The sequence below is a fragment of the Priapulus caudatus genome, unplaced genomic scaffold (assembly GCF_000485595.1).
Source record: "Priapulus caudatus unplaced genomic scaffold, Priapulus_caudatus-5.0.1 Scaffold424, whole genome shotgun sequence".
NCBI classification, from domain to species: Eukaryota; Metazoa; Priapulida; class Priapulimorpha; order Priapulimorphida; family Priapulidae; genus Priapulus; species Priapulus caudatus.
This window is the reverse complement of record NW_014577485.1, coordinates 111431-130986: the sequence shown is the minus strand read 5'-3', so window position 1 is coordinate 130986 and position 19556 is coordinate 111431.

The following is a 19556-nucleotide window of genomic DNA, read 5'->3' as shown; positions in this document are numbered from 1 at the left end:
TATATATATATATATATAGTATATTATATATATATATATTATATATATACGGCATCATTGATTTAATACATAATTTAATTCGTATCTTTTCGTAAAGAGAAAGTGTTTTCCCGTATACACGCCATGTATCATGATCAACCAGTATAAGCACTTCCAGCCTCGAGACGCCAACGACTACCGCTGTGAGTAGCAGCGACGCAATGCGAACATATTTTTCCGACATGAACATCAGTCGACGGTGTGCAGTGACAGTGAGAGGGATGATGTTGTGTTTCTGTGTATAACAGCGGCAGGGACATAGCAAGACGTGACACCGATATGCCGTGAATTAGGCGCATCAACGCTGTGGCATTGAACGAACGAATAGACATTGCTTATCGTGTATGTTAATAACATCACGCGACGAGTAGATATTTGTAGAATAGAAAAAGAAAGAAAGGGAGAGAGAGATAGAGAGAGGGGGGATAGAAAGAGAGAACGAGAGAATGAAAGAGGAAGAGGTGTGAGAAAGGGAGGCAGAAATAAGTAAAGAAGATGCCGAGAGAGAGGGAGAGATTAAACGTCTCAGAAAAGAAAAGATGGAAGAGAAGATGTGAAAAGAAAGGAAGCGCGAGGGCGATAACGGCCGAGAGAGAATGCGTGCCCGAAGAAAGGAAGAGAAGAGAGCGAGCGAGACGGAGACGGAGAGAGCACGGGAGAGCAAGAACAACGAGTAATCAAGTTAGAGAAAGAGCAGGTGAAAAAGAGAGAGAGAGGTGAGAGAGATAGATAGATATAATAGACACAGAGAGACAGAGAGCGAGAGAGCGAGAGAGAGTGTGTGAGAGCGAGGCGAGCGATTGAAAGAAGTGCAGAGCGAGCGACCGAGCGAAAGAGAGAGAGAATGAGAAATAAAGATGGAGAGAGAACCGAGAATAGCATGCATAAAGCACGAAAATCACATCCATCGGCGATCACGCCCACACGCCCACGTTTTTTCAACGATCAATTGTTCTCCAACGAGGCGTACGACGAGATTAGACATTGTGCACACGTATATGCACATAAAGGCGCTGTGTGTGTATCCGTGTTTTAATGATATGCCCATAGCGTGTCGATGTTGGATGGAAAGAATAAACATGGTCGAAATGGCTATAGACGGGTTCCGTCTGGTGACCGGTTGTCCTGCGGCACGAGCACGTACATCACGTTTGCACAAGGGCCGTGCATCACGTTGCACCGCCAATTCCAGTTCCATCGAAGATTGCGTCGTCTTATCTACCTTGTCGTAGACTTTGAGGGTGGATGTATGCACTTAGATGACCGATGTTTGCGAAGGCGGTACTTTATGTAGAAATCTTCACGCGTGGTAATTTTTTGCCAGCTGGCGAGTCTGGCCTCGGGTGCATCTAAACTACATCATAGATGAGCTGTCACGGGTAGCCCCGTTGTCCTGGTAACAATCCGAATCATATAGGTCATTCAATATGCAGCTGAAAATGCGCAGCGTTCTACTGAAACAAAAATCTCCTGGCAGACCGCGAGCGGCGATAGGAGAAAGAGAGGGAGAGAGCAAAGCAATCAAGCTAAGATTGTTTGATTAAATGCAGGCTAGTACCAACTTTCCATCGGACGTTCGGCGAATTCTTGATGGCGATTCGTGTAAGCTGTCAGTGACGATATAGTTGACCGCCATAGCATATATGATTTATAGAGATCGTTACAAGGTAGTGTTTGGATTACACGACTCACTGTATGTAGATGGTAGTTCAATATGGCTGGCAGGGGCGTAGCCAGATTTTCAAAGTTGTAGGCAGACTATCTGAGCGGAGCGCCACCATCGGTTGCGCGAGCGCACAGAAAATTTTTGGTTTACAAACCCTCCAGATGGCCGGAAACGGCCCTTCCCGAGTGTTCATTCGTTCTGGCCTCTTGCTAACTTGAGACCCCTCATTCAATATCACTTTAAACCCAAAAAACGACAAACGAGTTAAAATAAGTGTTACGAACGAGTTAAAATGTTAAAAAACTGACAGATCGGATCCTAGTCTGTTTTCGGCGGTAGAGTGTTGAATGAATCGGCACGCGATAAGAAATGACAGCCTAGATGACAGAAGAATAGGTACCTAATTTAGGCCATATTCTTGCTACGTTCATTTCAATAAGTTTTTCCTGCCTAGACCTTAAACACGTCCAGCAAGCTATGGTTTGAATTATGGGTGTTTAAAAAAAAAGATAACTTGGCCAAAAAAAGTGTAGGCCTCGGGCTACAGTGCTACATACACTGCACGCCCCTGGCTGTAAAAATGAATTTCTGTTTAAATTGATCATATATATATATATGCACGTCTGTAATATTTCTCATCTCACTAATTCAATATATATATATATCCTCATTATAGGAGTTCAAAATTCACATTTACGGCGCGCAGAGCACAAACTCATGGAAAACTGTTCCTATACGAGTCAGCAACTCAATCCCCAATATTATTATGTATGATACTAATTAGAATAAGTAACAGCAATAATTAACAAGATCAGTACTATTGTGCATTGTGCTATATGGAAATTATACTTTAATATTCTACTATAGTATAAGTCGCACTCGTTTCTGTTAATATGAAGAGAAGATGTACATTGAAGAATGCTCTCTACGATCTGACAATACCAACACGCTTAACGAGAGATTATGTATGGAGCGGAAAGCAATGGCGCTTTTAATGCGCGCGCACCACCTGTCACGGCTCTCACGCATAATATATAATGACTCTGTAAATAAGCAGTGCGATCTTATATAGCACGTTGCCCCCGTGTGTAGCTACAGTATTTATCACACGTCTGTTACATGTAATTGTGTATACTGTGCTCGCGAGCGCACACTGAGAGAGTTTTATGGCGAGGTAAAAAAAATTCCTGAAGCATTCCGCCGCCGTTGGAGCAAAACGAGCACTGGTTGTTACTCAGCATGTGTGCGTTGCACAGATCGCCAGCAATTTACTCTGTCTGTCTGTCGTGTCATTATCAGTGCTTAGACAGAGAGACAACGTCTGGTACGGCTAAGTCAACAGGCCGATATCAATCGATTTCACAACGACCCGTTTGTTCAGGCGTTCAATTTGAATAATTTCATGGGTAAAGAATTCAACACCTGTTTCTACGCTAGGTACTCCTCCACGGTTTACATATACCTGGCATTACAGCAAGCTGAAGATTAAAATAAGTGATGCTTCTGTTAATGTACGATATATATATATATTATATATATATATATATATATATTATATATGCGTATACTAAACAGAAGCATCGCTTATTTTAATATATATATATATATATATACTATAATATTATATTATATTATATATATATATTATACTTTTTCGGATCTTTCATTCCTAGTCATAATAATATAAAATATCAGCAAAAGAACTAAGTAATAATAATATAATATAGCCCGTAGTTAATTACACACCAGATTGTGTTGTGCATTAACGGCCAGTTTATATGTTGTATTTAAATGATTCATTCACAGTTTAAGCCAATGACGTAACAATTATCATGATTTGCTGTACATGCGCAATTAACACGCGCACTATCACATGCTTCTATTTGTAAATATCGTGTCCATAGTATACATTTGAATAAAGTTTGAGGATTGAAATATTATCATATATTTTTTTTTATACGAGTATATAAACAATATCTATAAGCTAAATCTGTAACATCTAAAAACTGAAAACGACAGGCACTGAATTAAGTTATATATACATACTATATATATATATATAATATATTATAATATATAATAGATATTCCCATGTTGTTTATGAACTCGTGTGTCGAGAGGCTCAATACTACCATGAGTAGAGCAAATATAGATAAAGTTATACGGAACATGTAGTAATTTTGACTCTGTTTATTGCATCCAGAACTGTTTCGTGTGGAGGCGAAAGCTCACCACTCATATTGCCTTATACAGAGTGATCTATTTAGAACATCCGCGACAATATAACACATCTGCATAATGTGATCTATTGTTCATGCGTGCGCAGTTCTAAAGAATGCCATAGACACTAATTACGCGTCATTGTCGGGACTGCTGCGCGCTGGACGCTAAAACTGAATCATGTAAGAGTTTCACATACGGTCCTCAGCCTCGCCACGTTACGTTTTCCGGGCCAGTTGCCATTTCTGTGATGTTATACCGTTTCCGTGTTGATCTGCAGTATTCTTTCTGTGTTTCCCTCTATATATTTCGTTGTTATTATCGTTTGTTCCCTTAGTTATAGCCGTTGATCACAAGCATTAACGACACGCATATAAATAACAAGCCTCCGCTAGAAAACACAAGCAGCAACCGGAAAAGAAACAGACGCGCCAATAATCATTCGGTACAACCACTATGTGAACAACAAGCTCGGCAAGGAATTTTACGAAATCGTAACTAAGTGCTCCATCCAGAAAACAAACTCCACAAGATTTTCAATAAGAACACCCCTGTTAAGCATCGTCGCTACAGACTGATGCAGACGTTAAGAATATAATAGGCGGGAAACAACAGAAGAATACTGCAGATCCCACGGAAACGGTAAGCAACAGAATAATGCAACTGCCGGAAAGACGTTAACGTGCCCCTGGAGTGAAAACTGTCTTGCTAAGAATAATAACCGAGCAACAGTGACAAAGCGAAACCATACAGAAAACATACGGTCAGATAACACTCCGTTCTTCAAAGCAAGACTACGCGAACCATAAGGCATTCCTTTACTACGGAATCAAAACGGAACTCGACCAGACTTAGTAAACAATATGGAACTTGAAGACAACAACCTAGGACTACGCGATTAAATGGAAGATACTGAAGCAACAGCGCACACTACGAATAGACAAGAATGCAAACCTAGCTTAACAGAGAAGTTTCTACATATTTGTGTAAACGCTGAAACCGCAACACTGAACAGAGAAATGAATTGTTAGTAATGCAGACATAAAGATAAATTGTTATTAAGGAACTTATGTAAAACTCTTACATAATTCAGTTTTGCCCAGCGCCAGCAGTCACGACAATACAAAAACGTAACGTGCACTGAGGACCGTTAATTGAACTCTTACAATGAATTCAGTTTAGCGCCACGCGCAGCAGTCACCGACATGACGCGGCAAATTATAATCTATGGTATTTCTTTAGACGCGCACTGCCACTGAACAATAGATCACATTATGCATGAATGTGTTTTATATCTGCTGGGTGCTGTTACTGCGCTTACAAAACATACACTTTATTCATGTTAAATAACTACAGATTCGTGCTCTATGCTCCGCTCGAAACTTTTGCCAGCTCTATGATGCGAATTTCTATTCCGCATCTGCATTTCCGAATAGTAGTCGGATCCCGTTTCATACACAAAAATGGCCGACCGGCGACCATGGCTACGCCACTAGCTAGAATGGCAAAATTACACAACAAGATCAATTTTACTTCTAATGTTTTTTAGACGTCTATGAGGCATCTAACTTGCGTGCATAATGCAAATTATTGCTCTCTAGTGCTGAATTTCGGCGAAAAAAAGAGCCAAAAAAGGCCTTTTCTAGAGACGAAATAGTGCAATGAACAATTTGCGGAGGCTTACTGTTGTACACATCCTAGCGTCCCTTATTATAGAAATTCTATATAAAGAGACTCTATACGTGACCAGAGCTGTATATAGAGATATATTGTTTTGTAATGGCTGGCATCTTCCATAATTTTACCGCGTATCCATATAGCGCTGTACTTGAGCGACAAGAGTGCGAGTCCAGTTGGACACAAAATGGTTTCTAATTGCGCGTTATCGCAACTCTCTCTATATACGGCTCTGTACGTGACCTAATCCGCAGTTTGCTGTATGGTTATAAGCTTTTATCAAGAAATGATAGAGAGTGAAATAGAGCGAGAGAGAGAGCGAGAGAAAGAAAAGAGAGAGAGAGAGAGAGAGAGAGAGAGAGAGAGAGAGAGAGAGAGAAAGAAAAAAGAGAGAGAGAGAGAGAGAGAGAGAGGGCAATGTAGCAAGGGCGAGTTAACGCGACAGGATGAGAAAGAGGACGAGAAAGAGAGAGAGAGGGAGTGAGAGTAAGACGGAGTGAGAAGAGGAGGAGGAATGCTATGGATGCGGAAAGTGTGGAAAGAGCGTGGATGAGGAGTGAAGTGTTTGTGAAGTAGAAAACAAAAGAATGGCGATGAAGCAGAGTGAAGTAGAAGTGGAATGGAGAAGAGTCGAAGTTGATGAATGGGCTGAGGAAGTATAGGGTAAATGGTGAACGCGAAACATAGACGGGAAACGATGTAAGAGAAGAGCTAGAGAGCCGAGCAGGAGAACGAGGAGCCATGGGGGTCAGGAGGCAGAAGCGCTGAAGAAACAGGTGGAGTAGCTAGGTAAGAATTGATACGACTTTTCAAAACTATATGTAATTTATTTATATGTAATAATTTCTCCAGGATAGAAATGGTATCTTAAAAGCTCACATTTATAATAAGACGCCGTATTTAAATACTGCAATTTCACACATGTGCCACGTCCCGGTTGATGGCTGTGATATCTATCTATCTATCTATCTATCTATCTATCTATCTATCTATCTATTTATCTATCTATCTATCTATCTATCTATCTCTATATATATATATATATATATATATATATATATATATATATATATACTATTGTAAATAAAACAGATCATTGTCAGTACACGTTAAAATTCGTGTGAGAAATAATTGTGAGAGAAAACGCACAACAAATTTACAGTTACAAATTAGGTGAGAGTTTGCGGAGAATTGGCATATTTCATATGTAATATGAACATGTCGCCACCTGGTGGGCATCTTAGCGAAATTCGGTGCACCATTGAAGTCGCTAGCATCGTCAGTTATGAGTCAGCATGTGCCGTGTGCAGAATGCTCAGCATGGTTTGCATTTCAAATCGATCAGTACTAAGAGAATTCATCAGACGCCGATCGTAGGTTGTGCCTCGAAAACCGTTGCTGAGGGAAGGTCACTACAGTGTTGACAGATGGCTAAAACGACAATTATCGTCACAACTCACGTCTTGCGTAACCTTGCCACCTGTATGACTAACACGGCAACTAATGTCAAATAAAGAAAGGTCTAACGTGCATGTAGTATCGAGTAATGTCTAACACATAGAAATAGATATTATACCTATATTATATAGAATATATTATTTCTATGGTCTAAGACGATAGTGATAACACGTGCCAGTCACATGATTGCCAAGCATTATCTAGAATAAAACTATCAACAAGGTATACGTGTGTAACACGACATCTGGTATCACAACTAATTTTATCGGCATCTTGTACTCGATTTGCAGTAAAGACAGGATAGGCAGCGCGGGAAACCTCATTACGTTGGCTTACGAAAGGACCCTGACGTGTAAAATTACTGGGTCACGTGTAAATAAACGCAAACAAAATATTCTCGTATAAAATATATGAGCCGGCTTTGTGATGTTAATAGTTAATTTGATTTTTATGAACAAATGATGATTTTTAAATCACAATTATATATCTAAGAATATATTATGACATTGGAGCGGCGATTTGTCCTTGATGCCAAAATGGCCGTTTGGGTCTTTCTTGTCCTAACGTTTAATCACGGATATAGTGGCGATAAATTATGGGCAGGTAACAAATGTACACACTCATGCCATATCTATGAACTCGAAATTAGCAATAATTAATGACGAAGATAGCTGCAGCAGATGATGACAGTAGGAAGCAACCACTGGCGCCACTGACACTACCGTCACTGCTGACGCCGTCGCCGCTACCGTCATTATTGTCACCATTGCCACCACTGTCACCATTGTCTCCATCACCACCACTGTCACCGCTGACGCCATCGCCGTTGCCGTCAGTATTGTCACCATTGCCACCAGTGTCACTATTGTCTCCATCACCACCACTGTCTCCATCACCACCACTGTCGCCATCACCACCACTGTCGCCATCACCACCACTGTCTCCATCACCACCACTGTCGCCATCACCACCACTGTCGCCATCACCACCACTGTCTCCATCACCACCACTGTCGACATCGCCACCACTGTCGCCATCGCCACCACCGTCACCATCCCCGCTCTCGACCATCGCGAAGATGCGAACCGGAGCACCGGACCCACCTCGTATTTTCATCGGTATCGCGTATACAGTGGCGCCTCTGGCGGGCAGCAGGTGCAGATTCGCCACGCTCTCGATGACGACCACGTTGTTAAGAAACAGCGTCTTGTGCGCGGCGAAGCGACGCGACTGACCGTAGTCGATGGACATCGTGTCGATGCCGACCGCCGTGACGTCACGCGTCGTCGCCAGCCACGCGGCGGCGTCCGGATGCAGTCCGGGAAAGTGAAAGCGACTCGGATCCGCTTCGCGCGTGCCGAAGAAGAGCTCGGAGCGAGCGTAGAAACGCGCCCAGCCGTTGTCGATGAGCACGATGCTGTTGTTGGGCATGCGTCCGTGCGTCGTCTCCCACTCTCGCAGGTCGCCGACGTCGCACTGGTAGTCGGCGTCGGCCTGCGCCTTCGCCGACACGTTGACGACGACCGCCGGTCCGATGAGGCGATCGAGAGCGAGACTGTGCACGCGCGCTCCGTCGCGCAGGAAGTGCGCGGGCGCGTCGAGATGCGTGCCGGCGTGCTCGCCGACGCACAGCGAGTTCGCTTCCATGTAGTCGCCGTCCTCCTGGTCGCCGCGTCGGCCCAGCTTCCACTCGTACGGCTTGTTTCCGGGCCAGGAGCGCGTCTCGTCGTTAGCGAAGTCGTGAGTCAAATCGACAATGTATCCGCCGACGCCCACGCCCAGCAGTAGGAGTAGAGGAATGCTTATCATCGTCGTCGTCGTCGTCGTCGGCACCATCGTCGTCGTCGGTACCATCGTCGTCGTCGTTGTCGTTCTTGACGAAGCGCGTGAAGTGCGCAGATCTACGTTGGCCACGTAGTCTATGCGTCGTCGTCGTCGTCCGTATACGTCGTCGTCGTTGTCGTTCTTGACGAAGCGCGTGAAGTGCGCAGATCTACGTTGGCCACGTAGTCTATGCTAAAGCGATTTGACTACTGACTGCTGCAGGCAGGCTACGAAGCTCACCATGGGAGAATCGCAACCGTACCCTGATCGGCTGTACCTCTCGCTGCTGTGCGTGGCGCTTGGACGTTGGATGGTGCAAAAGATGCGCTTACTGGGATGTGTAGGGTATGCGTGTGAAACATGTGGGTAACCTAACACTGATCGGCACTACCATTAGCGCTATTCCAATGAACGCCGAGTGCGTTTAATATATTAAAATGATTTTTTTTCTAGTTTTTGGAAACCTTCAGGGAATATATAATTCAGGGAAGCGGCGTGCCAGGAGCGCTAGTCTGTCGTGTCGATGCTATAGCTGCATCTCTGCTTTCCTGCTTCATGGGATAACGGCAGGGTTATTTTTACCAACTCCGCCCAAGGTGTGGCTGCGGATGTTTATTGTAACTTTACAGCGTGGCACTGGTGTGCATTTACGGAAATGACGTTAAATAAACACAGCGCGGGGAGAAACTGTCTAGCCTATTCGTGTGAATGTGTGTGCATGCGTGTGTGTGTGCTTGCATGTATGACCGCACGAGCGCGCATGTGTGCTCGCGACGCGTAGTGCAATGTGCTTGGAGTGGTCGCGTGCCCGCTCGCTCGCGCTCGTGCGCTGGTCGCGCGTGTGAGTGTGCGCTGTGCGTGTGCGTCGTGGTGCGTTCCGCGCGCGTGTGTGCTCTGTGTTTGTGTGATTGTGTGTGTGTGTGTGTGTGTGTGTGTGTTGTGTGTGTGTGTGTGTGCGCGCGCTGCGTCTGCGTTGTGGTTATGCATACTTGCGTGCGTGCGTGCGTACATGTGCCTGTGTGCGTGTGGCCGCGTGTGTGTTCGTGCGTGTACATGTGTTAAATTACGCGGGCTCTTGTGTTGTGTTAACGGTACGCATTGTTCCGCATATATGTACTAAACCAAGCCGCACCAAAATGACATTGGATAAGTTTGGTCGAGCTTCGTTTCATGTTGCGACGAGTGAGGCTTCATGTGAAGAAAAGCGCAGTGTCGTATTGAGCCACCACCCTATATTGGTAGAGCCACGATTTTTACGATTGTCGCCTGTTTTAGTGACCAGACATGGTGATGCAGCGTTACCACCGAGGTGTAGTGTGACGGGGGACAGCTGTATCAGCCCTCGACCGGTCTGGTCAGATATACGTGACATTTTGATATACATTCAGTTCGTAATTTTATTTCCTTTAATTAAGTTATTTGGGATTTTACTGTCGTTGATTTACTTCAAACTAGGTTAGGGCAGCTGTACTTGCTTCCCCAGAGGGTACGGCCTAGATAATGAAATTGCGAACCTAATAATTGGGTCTAGTATCGTTCGAAGCGTGTAAGTGGTATTTTTCTTGAAGTATACTTTTATTAAAATTGATAGGACATGTTTGACGAAATAGCTTGACGTTAATACTGATCCGATGTTCTCAATATAATTATTTATGACGGTGAGTTGTCTTGTTTAATCGTGGCTATCGTACTCTCTCTCTCTCTCACCATAGCAGGCGATGTGTGCTCTACACAACATACGTAGCTGTGTTAGGCCGCTTTCACGTGAAAATGTGTTTTTTAAATGAAGGTATACCTACCGTCGACAGTAGCTGACATGAACAAGGAATTCCGATATCTCGCTTGACATATAATAATTGTGCCCAGTTTTTTCGGCTGCTGTATACTATTAAAGTCAAAATAGTCGATAGATGGGATGGTTATTCTTACGTGACTTTGCGGATAGAGGTGGTGAACATACGTAGATCGGGTCCATAGCAGGCAGGCCTGATAAGCATCGAACAGATTTAATTTAAAAATACTACACTTGCTTACTTTCGCTTAACAACATACATTTGATTCATGTTTAAATACTACAGTTTTATGCTCTTATGCTCGCCTCGAACCTGTGGCAAGCTCTATTAATGCGAATTTCTACAGCAAGTAGGCGGCATCCCGTTTTATACACAAAATGTGGACGCCGGCGACCTGCTACGCAACTATGCTGAATGGCCACAAGTTCCAACAGACAATTTTTACTTCTAATGCTTTTTTTAGACGTTTCAGAGGCATCTTAACTGGTGCATGGAGTTGACGAGAATGTGCTGAGCTACCCCGAGGTGGTGTACGAGGGTGGACGTGAATCAGGCCGACGTCTGTCAGATACGCATCTTGTGATATACACTATTATTCTAATTCATTTCCATTTAATCTAGTTCATTAAGCGGATTTTACGTTCTTTTTACTTTTCAAAACTAGGTAGGGCAGCTGCTACCTGCTCCCAGAGGTACGGCCCTAGTTAAATGAGAATGGACTAATCAATTGGGTTTCTAGGTATTTCTTCGAGTCGTGGAAATGGTTCGAAGTATGACTTTTATTTTAAACATGTGATGGGACTATGCTGCGTAAATAGCTGTATCTTCTGGTTAACTTTGATCCCGATGTCTAATATATTTTATGTTGTGAGTGTTGTTTCGTGGCTATCATTTTATCTCTTACATCTCATATAGATTCGATGTGTGACCCATTACGCAGGGTGTAGTGCCTCACTTAAAATTCAAATATAGAATCGTTATAAAGACCTGTGATACCGCTTTTGATTCTATATAATTGTGCCCTCAGTTTTTCTCGGTGCTGCTGATAATAATAAAGTTCCATAGCGATAGTGCCGATGTGTTTCTACGTTGACTTTGCGTGATAGAGTGTGTTGAACGGTTTGTCTTATTCAGGCCGGTAAGGAGATAATTGATATTTTATATGCCATTATATGATGCTGCAGGGCATACATGCTAATGATATGCAAATTATCTCCTGTCCGCGCTGAAGTATAGAGAAACAACCGTGGTTGATAACACAGTAGAGGGCGGGCCATAGGCTGAGGCCTGAATAAGCATCGAACATAATTATTAAAAATAGCACGCGTTGCTGCGTTACAACATACCACTTGTATTTCATGTTAATAACTCGATTGTGCTCTATGCTCGCTCTCGAAACTTTTGCCGCTCTTATGTATGCGATGTCTATTCCGCATCTGCTCATTTCGAATAGTAGTCGGATCCGTTTCTCCAAAAAATGGCGACCGGCGACCATGGCTACGCCTAGTAGAATTGGCCCAAATTACACAACAGATTCAATTTTACTTCCAATGTTTTTAGAGTCTATGAGGCATTCTACTTGCGTGATAATGCAAATTTATTGCTCTCTAGTGCTGTATTTTCGCGGCCGAATAAAATGGGCCCAAAAAGGCCTTTTTCTAGGAGACGAAATAGTGCCAATGAGACAATTTGCGGAGGCTTACTGTTGTCACATATAGCGTTCCCTTATTATGAATTCTATAGTAAGGAGTAGGATTTAACGTGAACAGGCCTGTTATATAGAATATATGTTTGTTAATGGCTGGCATTTCATAATTTTACGCGTATCATATAGCGCTGCACTTGAGCGAAAGAGTGCGAGTCAGTTGACACAAAAATGGTTTCTAAGTTGCGCGTTATCGCAACTCTTCTATATACGGCTCTGTTACGTGACCTAATCCGCAGTTTGCGTATGGTTATAGCTTTTAATCAAGAATATAGAGAGTGAATAGAGCGAGAGGACGGAGGCAAATGAGAGTGAGAGAGAGAGAGCAGAGAGAGAGAGAGGAGAGAGAGAGAGGACATATGTAGCAGGGCGAGTTAACGGATAGGATTGAGAAAGAAGGACGAGAAAGAGGAGAGAGAGGTGGGGTGAGGTAGACGGCGTGAGAAGAGGAGGAGTAATGGTTATGGATGCGGAAGGTGTGGAAGAAGGTGGCGCAGAGGAGATTGAAGTGTTTGTTGAAGTAGAAACAAAGAAGAATGGCGATTGGAAGCAGAGTGAAGTAGACCAGTGGCAATAAGGAGGTCCGAAGGTTAGATATGCGGGGTGATGGAGGGTTAGGTAAATGGTTGAACGCGAAACATTAGACGCGGAAACGATGTTAGAGAGGGCTTAGAGGAGCGAGCAGGAGACGGGAGCCATTGGGGTAGGAGGCAAGAAGCGACTTGGAAGAAACAGGTGGAGTTTTGCTTTTAGGGTAAGAATTACGACTTTTTTCCAAACTTATTTGTTTTGTATTTATTTATATGTATATTTTCTCGGGGGATAGGAAAATGGTATATTAAAGCCTAATTTTTATATAGACGCCGTATTTTAATACTTTGCATTTCACAACTGTGGCCGTCGGGGTTGGGATGGCCTTGTGATTAATCCATCTATTTTATCTTATCTATTCTTATTATTCCGGATCTTATCTATTCTTCCGGTTATTATCTATTTTTTATTCATCGTATCTATCTATTATTATCTATCTATTATCTATCTATTATCTATCTATTATTCTATCTATCTGTCTATCTTATCTATCTTCTATCTAGCTATCTTCTATCTATGCGTATCTTCTATATATATCTATCTATTCTATCTATCTATCTATCTATCTATCTATCTATCTATCTATCTATCTATTCTATTTATCTATCATCTTATCTATCTATCTATCTATCTATCTATTTATTCATATCTATCTTCTATCTATCTATCTATCCTATCTAGTCATCTATGTCAGTCTATCTTATGCTATCTATCTATCTATCTTATCTATCTCATGCTATCTAGTCTAGTTATCTTCAATTACCGAATCTATCTATCTATTATCTATTTATCTATCTGTTCTATCTATCTATCTATCTATTTATTATCTTCTATATATCTATCTATCTATCTTCTGATCTATTTATCTATTATCTTATCTCTGCATTAGTTATTTGTTTATCTATCTATCTGTCCACTATCTATCTAATCTATCTATTTTTATTTTATTTATTCATCTATCTGTCTATCTATCTATCTATCTCATTTCTATCTATCTTATCTATCTATGTATCGTAGTCTATCTATTATCTATCTGTCTATCTGATCTTCTACTATCTATCGATTTATTATGCTATCTCGCGTATCTAATCTTATCAATCTATTTTTCTATCTATCTATCTTCTATCTATCCTATCTATCTAATCTATATCTATGTATCTATCATCCCATCGCATCATCCATCCATCCATCCATCCATCCATCCATCCATCCATCCATCCATCCATCCATCTATATATTTATCAATCCATGTATCTATCCCGTGCATTGAAGTAAGAAGATATACGTTATAGAAAATTGCCATTCGTGCGCCTGCAGAACGACGGTATGCAGTGGCATGCATCGCTATTACCTTTTAAAAGTTATCTAAAGGTTAGCTTTTTGAGTACCACGAACGCTAAAGGTGCCTCACTCTTTTAGTCGGCGAGCTAACTAACAGGTGCATCGGGGTAAGGTAACCTGTACCACGATAGCTCTTTCAGCGTTCGTACAACGCATACGAAGAACATACTTAGTTGCGACGGATATGCCAGCTCGACCCCCGGCATTTAAATTGCATTTGTTATTCTATATACAGCGAGCTTGCTGTTGAATGCGCTCCGCCATATACACGCAGTCGCTGAAATATGCAGTAGTTGGAGCAAACTCGTCACGGATGTCCCTTCATAAACGACAACGATTCAGGGCCTATTTTTAGCTACGATTTTTAGCTACGATTTCTAGCTACGATTTTTAGCTAAATGTAATTTCCTACAAAACGTTGGCGAATCAACAAGCGGATGCATAAATACCGCGCTCAACAAATGTCTACTAAAATTTCACCATTGTTGCTGCTGCTGCTGTAGTAGTAGTAGTAGTAGTAGTAGTAGTAGTAGTAGTAGTAGTAGTAGTAGTAGTAGTAGCAGTAGTTGTTGTTGTTGTTGTTGGTGTCGTTGTTGCTGTTGTTGTTGTCATTTCTGCAGTTGTTTATCCTTCTGCTGGTCTTGTTGTTGTTATTGCTACTACTGTTGCGACTTCCGTGTTGATATTGTTGCGTTTGCTGTTGCTGCTGTTGCTGTTGCTGTTGCTGCTGTTTCTGCTGCTGCTGCCGCTACTGGCGCTACTGCTGTTACTTCAGCTGTTGTTGTTGATTTTGTTGCTACTGCTTGATATTGATAAAATAATCTTGATCCGAGTAACACCCTAGCCTGGCGCGCAAGTGAAACCCTACGCGGGACATCTTTGCCGTTGAGTGCATTCGCGACATCGACCCGGCGGCACGAGCGATGCACAATGAGATGTTTAATGTTCGCAGGTGTAAGGCGCGCCTCGCATTGCTTCGCGTGTCGCTTAGACAGCGAGAAACACTAGCTTCGCTAAGTTCGCTTCACTATCACGCGCTCGGCAATTACATTCGCGATCACGGCGTGTGCTGCGGTACCCACCCTCCCACGCTCGGTCTCGCGTTGCGGAGATGGAGGTGGGTTGCGGGTGAGTGAGGGGGAGGGGGTGCGCGCACGCGAGCAGTGAGGAGGAGGAGGATACGATTTCTTCGCATTCACTCCGCAGTGCTGCCATCGAGCGGATTGAATGACGTCAGACTCGATGTTACGACCCGTTCGGGAGAAAGGGAACTAGAATGACGGCAGCGAGAGATCCGGCATGAGAAATAGCACGAGATAGGAGGGGAGATAGATGGGAGAGAGAAAGAGAGAAAAAAAAGAGTGAGGGGGTGATAAGTGTTGGAAGAAGAAAGTTTGTTAGCTTAAGAGATTGAATTAATGTGATTCGCAAGGGTAGAGGCATGGTTTGCCCTAAAAGTAGCATAAGGCATGGGGAAGAATGAGAGAATGAGAGGGAGAAGGAGTGAAGAAATAATTGGGAAATTTTATTGTAATTGGATTTAAGCAAGATAATCAGAATAGGGAATTTAACACAGAAGTCCTCGTATGCTCACGCATCGGTACTGGATCAGTTCGTATAAGTTACACCACGCATATAATAACTGTGCGAAGCCGTATGCAATTACATTTTGATATCGCTATGACACGCAAGAATCTATGGCACGCGACCACTTTGTCGGCGTTGGCACATCTGCCAGTCATGCATTGTGATAAAATGTACGCATGTTATTTGTTAATACATGTCAGCGAGCTTGCTGTGGATGTGTTAATTCAGCCATTCTTTCTCTTTGCTCTCTCTCCCCTCTAGTGTGTGAATGCTCTGCGTTAGGTCATCGGATTTTATCTTGATTTGATTTAATATCCTACACTATTTATGTGATCCTTTATACTTTATGTTATATTATTTCATGCTAAATTTTATGCCACGTGTTTATGCTACTGCGTGTTATATTTTATTTGTCATGTTAGAGGGTTTACGGCCGCCGATCATCGCGCTTGTCTTGTGGGCGGCCAAATATCGATGATGCCATGTCGTCACTAAATATATTTAGGTACGGCCTATAACGACCATACACTCGACCTTGCGAACTACACTGCAATATTGCATTTCTCTAGGACCTGAACGTCCAGTACTTCGTGGCTTGCGAAACCGATTTAAATCGGGTGGCAAGCACCGACACATCTCTTCACAACACGGTGAGTAAATATTAGAAAGTGCAATACTGAGCGTGAAAGCGTGAAACCTAGAGGTTAGTTTTGCATCGCGAAGTCATTCTGTATTGCAATGTTGCAAGAGGGCAGTATATATATATATATGCACGTCTGTAAATATTTCTCATTCTCACTATTTCAATATATATATATATCTCATTATAGGAGTTCAAAATTCACATTTACGGCGCCAGAGCACAAACTCAATAGGAAAACTGTGCCTTACGAGTCAGCAACTCAATCCCAATATTATTATGTATGATACTAATTAGAATAATAACAGCAATAATTAACAAGATCAGTACTATTGTGCATTGTGCTATATGGAAATTATACTTTAATATTCTACTATAGTATATCGCACTCGTTAATGTTAATATGAGAGAAGATGTACATTTGAAGAATGCTCTCTACGAGTCGACATAACAACACGCTTTAACGAGGGAATTATTATGGAGCGGAAAATGCAAATGGCGGCTTTTATGCGCGCACCACCTGTCACGGCTCTCCACGCATAACTATATATGACTCTGTAAATAAGCAGTGCGATTCTTATATAGCACGTTGCCCTCGTGTGTAGCTACAGTATTTATCACACGTTTATTAAATGCTAATTGTGTATACGTGTGCTCGCGAGCGCACACTGAGAGAGTTTTATGCGAGGTAAAAAAAATTCCTGAAGCATTCCGCCGCCGTTTGAAGAAGCAAAACGAGCACTGGTTGTTTACTCAGATGTGTGCCGTGCACAGATCGCCAGCAATTTACTCTGTCTGTCTGTCGGCTGTCATTATCAGTGCTAGACAGAGAGACAACGTCTGGGTACGGCTAAGTCAACAGCTCGTATACAATCGATTTCAAACGACCCGTTTGTTCAGCGTTAATTTGAATAATTTCATGGGTAAAGAATTCAACACCTGTTCTCACGCTAGGTACTCCTCCACGGTTTACATATACCTGGCATTACAGCAAGCTGAAGATTAAAATAAGTGATGCTTCTGTTAGATGTACGTATATATATATATATATATATATATATATATATATATATATATATATATATATCGGCATCATTGATTTAATACATAATTTAATTCGTATCTTTTCGTAAAGAGAAAGTGTTATACCCGTATACCCGCCATGTATCATGATCAACCAGTATAAGCTTCCAGCCTCGAGACGCCAACGACTACCGCTGTGAGTAGCAGCGACGCAATGCGAACATATTTTTTCGACATGAACATCAGTCGACGGTGCAGTGACAGTGAGAGGGGAGTGAGTTGTGTTTCTGTGTATAACAGCGGCAGGGACATAGCAAGACGTGACACCGATATGCCGTGAATTAGGCGCATCAACGCTGTGGCATTGAACGAACGAATAGACATTGTTTATCGTGTATGTTAATAACATCACGCGACGAGTAGATATTTGTAGAATAGAAGAAAGAAAGAAAGGGAGAGAGAGATAGAGAGAGGGGGGGATAGAAAGAGAGAACGAGAGAATGAAAGAGGAAGAGCGTGTGAGAAAGGGAGGCAGAAATAAGTAAAGAAGATGCCGAGAGAGAGGGAGAGATTAAACGTCTCAGAAAGGAAAAGATGGAAGAGAAGACTGAGAAAAGAAAGGAAAGCGCGAGGGCGATAACGGTCGAGAGAGAATGCGTGCCCGAAGAAAGGAAGAGAAAGAGAGCGAGCGAGACGGGAGACGGAGAGAGCACGGGAGAGCAAGAACAAACGAGTATTCAAGTTAGAGAAAAGAGCAGGTAGAAAAAGAGAGAGAGAGAGTGAGAGAGATAGATAGATAGATAGACACAGAGAGACAGAGAGCGAGAGAGCGAGAGAGAGTGTGTGAGAGCGAGCGAGCGATTGAAAGAAAGTGCGAGAGCGAGCGACCGAGCGAAAGAGAAAGAGAATGAGAAATAAAGATGGAGAGAGAACGAGAATAGCATGCATAAAGCACGAAAATCACATCCATCGGCGATCACGCCCACACGCCCACGTTTTTTCCAACGATCAATTGTCTCCAACGAGGCGTACGACGAGTTAGACATTGTGCACACGTATATGCACATAAAGGCGCTGTGTGTGTATCCGATGTTTTAATGATAATGCCCATAGCGTGTCGATGTGTTGGATCGAAAGAATAAACATGGTCGAAATGGCTATAGACGGGTTCCGTCCGGTGACCGGTTGTCCTGCGGCACGAGCACGTACATCACGTTTGCACAAGGGCCGTGCATCACGTTGCACCGCCAATTCCAGTTCCATCGAAGATTGCGTCGTCTCTCTACAACCCTTGTCGTAGACTTTGAGGTGGATGTATCACTTAGACGACCGATGTTTGCGAAGGCGGTACTTTATGTAGAAATCTTCACGCGCGGGTAATTTTTTTGCCAGCTGGCGAGTCTGGCCTCGGGGTGCATCTAAACTACATCATAGATGAGCTGTCACGGTAGCCCCGTTGTCCTGGTAACAATCCGAATCAATAGGTCATTCAATATGCAGCTGAAAATCGCAGCGTTCTACTGAAACAAAAATCTCCTGGCAGACCGAGGCGGCGATAGGAGAAAGAGAGGGAGAGAGCAAAGCAATCAAGCTAAGATTGTTTGATTAAATGCAGGCTAGTACCAACTTTCCATCGGACGTTCGGCGAATTCTTGATGGCGAATTCGTGTAAGCTGTCAGTGACGATATAGTTGACCGCCATAGCATATATGATTTACAGAGATCGTTATAAGGTACGTGTTGGATACACGACTCACTGTATGTAGATGGTAGTTCAATATGGCTGGCAGGGGCGTAGCCAGGATTTTCAAAGTTGTAGGCACGACTATCTGAGCGGAGCGCCACCATCGGTTGGCGCGGAGCGAACCGCACGACGGCACGCTGATTAAGTTGTATTATTATATATATTATAATATATATATATATTATATATATATATATTTATATGTCCAATGTGTTGTTTATGACTCGTGGTGTCGAGAAGCTGGCTTC